Here is a 5,383-nt window from a genome sequence, read left to right on the forward strand (position 1 = left end):
TATAGTGGAGATAGCTAATTGGAAAGCTGAAACAACCAAAGATATATACATTGGGTGCACTCTCACATTAAATAATCATTAATTTCCAATCAACTTGATGCCAATAGAAATTAGAAGTTTTGATGTGATTATAGGCATGGATTGGTTAAGCCCCCACCATGACGACATTATGTACCATGAGAAGGCCGTTCACCTTCACCTCGCCAACCACGAAACCCTAATAATCTATGGTGATAAACCTAGCGTCAATATCTGTCTTATCTCGTGCATCAAGGCACAAAAATGTCTGCACAAGAAAAATTATGCCTTCCTCGCCTATGTGGTGGATAAAGCAAAAGAAGAAATAAACATCAAAGATATCCCAGTGGCATGTGACTTTCCGGATGTATTTCCTGAAGATCTTCCTGGAATACCCCCAAAAAGACAGGTCGAATTTTGAATTGACCTAATATCCAGAGCCACATCAATTGCCAAATCACCCTACAGGTTAGCTCCAGCCAAAATACAGGAGTTATCAAGTCAATTAAGCGAACTCTAACACAAAGGGTTTATCAGGCCGAGCTTCTCACCTTGGGGAGCCCCGATCTTGTTTGTCAAGAAGAAGGACAGATCCTTCAGAATGTGCATCGACTATCGAGAGTTGAACAAACTCACTATCAAAAATCAATATACGTTCCCTCGGATTGATAATCTATTCAACCAGCTTCAAGGAGCTAGTTATTTTTCTAAAATAGATCTAAGGTTCGGTGATCATCAGCTACGATTTTGGGAAGAAGATATCCCTAAAACTTCTTTCTGAATCCGATATGGCCATTAAAAATTCGTTGTTAAGCCTTCCGGTCTGACAAATGCTCCCTCAACATTTATGGACCTCATGAATCGAGTCTGCCGCCCATTCATCGATAATTTTGTATTCTTGTTCATTGATGACATACTCATATACTCTTGAAGTAAGGAAGAGCACGATCAACATCTATGTCAGATCTTGGAAACTCTTAGAGCTGAAAAGCTATATGCAAAACTCTCCAAATGCGAGTTCTAGATTTACAGTGTGAATTTCTTGGGTCATATAGCCGGTTAGGAAGTATTTCATGTGGATCCTTAGAAGATCAAATCTGTTGAAGGCTGGATGATCCCGGAAATGGTAACAAAAATCAGACAATTCTTGGGCCTTGCAGGCTACTACCGAAGGTTTATTCAGAACTTCTCCAAGATTTCCAAGCCCCTCACCACTTTAACCCAAAAAGGCGTACCCTTCAACTGGACTGGCAAACCAGAAGCTGCCTTTCAAACCCTAAAGCGAGCCCTCTGTAGTGCTCCAATTTTATTACTGTATGTGTGATGATGATGTTGTCTTGATTCAATTATTTACTCTTTGATGATATTAAAAGATGAAGTCACCCAACCCCCGAACGTTTCCTCCGTTCTGGTTCCGGGGTGTGACATCTGGCAATGTGTCCAGGTGTTCCACAGTGAAAACATGTTCGTTTCTTCATGTAGGAGTTGTTTATGCCTACCCCTGGTGGCATGCCCTTGCCTTGTTTTTGATTGTTCCCAAATGTATAATTGCAATACGTTGTATGTTTCAATTATTTTGGTGGCCTGTATTCACTAAGAACACGTTGATTATAAGAGATAATATGATTAGATGCAATCCATTCAGAGTTCAAGGAGTCATTTGTTTGACAATCAATAGAATCAACATAACTAGAATGATTTATGTTCTCCTGGTCCTCCTCTTCCACTACTTTACCTACACAGGAAGTAGAATCAATAGAATCCTTCACCTAAACACTCTTAGTTTGGCCTGATTGTTCAGTCTTAACTGGAACTGGTGCAGGGGATTGGCAATACTGCGCATGTATCTCTTCCTCGTTGGTCTCAAGAGGTGGTTTAAACCCTTAGGTTTAGTATCTTTAAATGTTAATTGTTTTTCTATCATGGACACAACTACCTCACTTGACACATAAAATTTCTTAAAGTTAAATTCAACATCTTTATATTTAAATTTTAATGCATCAATTTTGGCAGTCAAGTTAGCAAGTTGCTCCTTAACACATGTATAATTTGCACATTTGTTGCTATATTCCTCTTGAAGTTTTATAAAGTCCTTGGTTTTCACCTCTAGTTGTGTTTTTAAAGGATTTTAGCCCTTCCTAAGAGTATAGCCTTCATACCTAAGGTCCTTATTGTCTCTATGTAATATATCGATTTGATCATGAAGAAGTTTAATTGTATCTTCACAAGACTGAGAACATGAAACTTCATCGACCATGGTGTTTGAGGAGCTCCTTGTTTACCAAAAATGTCCTTTGACTTGAAACCTTGAAAGTCAACCTTAAAAGTCAAATTTAAAAAGTCAAACTTAAAAGTCATACTGAGAAGTCAAATCGAAAAGTTAAATGTGAAAACTTGAAAGTTAAACAAGAAAGTCAATGTTTAAAGTCAAAGGTCAAATTTGAAAGTCAAAGTCAATTTTTAAGGTCAAAAGTCAAACCAGTAAGTCAAAAACCAAAAGTCAAAGCTTTATGCCGAAAACAAAACTTTAATACTCGAAAAATTGATTTTTGGGCCAAAAATATAAAAATATGAAATTTGGACCGAAAATGCAAAGTTTCTTGGTTTGACCGAGAACTTTCGCACAATGAGGTCTGCTGACCGAAAATGGCTATTGACCAAAAGCTTCTGCACACCAAAAACACCTTCTGACCAAGAACAACGAGGACCGCAAATGAGACTGAACACCGAGCCCGAGAATTGAACCGAACACGTGCGAGACCGAAAACCTTCGAAAGACGCTCCATTGAAATCTCGGTTGCTCCACCGAGAACCTGCTGACCGAAAATGAGCTTCCGGCTAAAAACTCCAAGGAACAAACCCTCGCCTTCGCTGTTTACGACCAAAAACAAGATTTTCACCCTTTTTGATGCAGAACTAGATCAAAAACTCAATTTTATGAAGAACACGAAGAACAAACAACCAATATTTTGTCCAAAACCATCCAAAAATGTCAAATCCTTCAAGAAAAAGCCCAAAAACGCTCAAGATCTTACTAATTTAACTGATACGATCCAAGCTCTGATACCAACTGGAAATCCCCAAAATCGCATGACGTATTAATGTGATCCACTTGATGGTGCGGAATCCCAATCAAGAGAATGTTGCAAGATCAAAATGGAGAAGAAGAAGAACAATAACAACAAAATGAATATTTAATGTATTGATGATATGAAAGATGATCTTGTTGGATTAGTGTCTAAGTCCATAACTATTTTGGTATGTACTTGACCCGATGGTGCATGGTCCTTTTGGGTTGCCTTCACCAAAGCAACTTGATTGGAGAAATAAATAAAGAGAGAGAGATTATTATGATTTATTAATATGTTATAAGAATAATATATTAAAGGAGAAATCATATTTGTTTAATAAATATTGGTCAATAATTAATTAGGAATTAATTTTGTGATCAAGTGTAATTAATTAAACTAGAGGGGCTGATTTGTAATTATGTGATAGATACAAAATAAGGTAAGGATTATCTTATATATAAGGTGAACGAATTTAAGGAGACAATGCCTTAGAATTCGACTATGATAAGGATTCAAGGATTATCTTATGGGTTGCTTTGTGGATAAGCAACTAGATAAGGATAATGACTGAAACCCTATCTCTACACCTATATAAAGGCCCTAAGGCTCATGAATTCGTGTATCCCTTCCCAAGATGAAACAACCCAAAATCATGACCCAAAATTTTCGTTTTTCAATATAATCAAACCCATAATATAAGTATCATAACATAAAACACACGCGATGCATCCCCAAAACATAATAAAATATTGTGCGGAAAACTGTATCATACAACATCGATCCAAAACATCAAAAGAAATCCCCAGGATAAAAGCTATGCTGTGGTGTGTGCGATGCTGTCACCCCGAGCTCTTCCCTTTGCCTGCGGAAGTACCTGAAACCAAACTGAAACTGTAAGCACGAAGCTTAGTGAGCTCCCCCAAACTACCACATACCATACAATAACATATAAACACATATTGGGCCTTGCCCACTGCATCGGGCTGAAGCCCGGAAACTGCATCGGACCTAAATCCGGAACTGACTGGGACCTTGTCCCCTGCATCAGACCGAAGTCCGGAACTAACTGCATCGGACCGAAGTCCGGAACTGACTGGGACCTTGTCCCCTGCATCGGACCGAAGTCCGGAACTAACTGCATCGGACCGAAGTCCGGAACTGACTGGGACCTTGTCCCCTGCATCGGACCGAAGTCCGGAACTAACTGCATCGGACCGAAGTCCGGAACTGACTGACTGAACATGGCATAGCAATACACATCAACTAGCATAACACATATACGACATGCTACATCGGGCCGTGGCCCGGAACACATAATACTTAACACATAAAACATAGCACACAAATCCTGTTCAAACCACGAAGGCATCGAACATACCAACTACTGCATCGGACCTAAATCCGGAAACTACTGCTAACTGAACGGGCCAGCATTGTGGCCTTAGACCCGTTCCTACTGGAAGGAAACTCACCTCGTAAACTGGCTGCTGAGTGTGTGGCTCGGAAAGCTAACGGCGGCTGCTCCTGAATCTCCTCGGCTACAAGTCCATAAACACACTCAATCAAATAGTAAACACTGCGCTTGGGGTAAAATGACTCTTTTACCCTTGGTCAAAGTCAACTCTCCTTTGGGCTGACTCGCCGAGTTGGGCCACCCAACTCGCCGAGTCCTACTCTCACTTTTCACTTTTACTCACTGCTACTCGTCGAGTCTGGCATCGACTCGACGAGTATCCTCCTGATCCAAGAACTCAGACAATCTTCATCCGACTCGCCGAGTCGTATGAACAGACTCGACGAGTTGTTCATGATCCCAAGAAGATTGCCTTGGACTCGCCGAGTTGATGAACAACTCGCCGAGTCCCTCCATCACTGAGTTCACCCTCAACTCGTTGAGTCCACTCTCTAACTCACCTCGACCACTCAACACTGATAAAACTGAAGAACTCGGGACTCGCGACCCAACTCGTCGAGTCGTTCTTCCGACTCGCCGAGTTGCCGCCATGCAACTGATTTTTACTCGATTTTGTTTGAATCCAACACATACAATTGATAGATCTGGGTCCAATAAGCTGATTTACCACGTAAAGTTTCCAACTTTACGTGCACAACCTCATGAATAAGGGAAATAAGGCTAAAAGATGCATAAAATGGGTAGATCTATGGTTATCATGCAATATAACTCCAAAAAGACAGTAGATCTGGGCTCTACAACACCCCAACATTCAGATCCATAGATATATCGACTTAATAAGATGTTCATGCAAGTGCAAGGCTTGGAACAAGCATCAACT

This window comes from Lactuca saligna, chromosome 5 (genome assembly GCF_052625555.1).
Source record: "Lactuca saligna cultivar CGN05327 chromosome 5, ASM5262555v1, whole genome shotgun sequence".
Classification (NCBI taxonomy): Eukaryota; Viridiplantae; Streptophyta; class Magnoliopsida; order Asterales; family Asteraceae; genus Lactuca; species Lactuca saligna.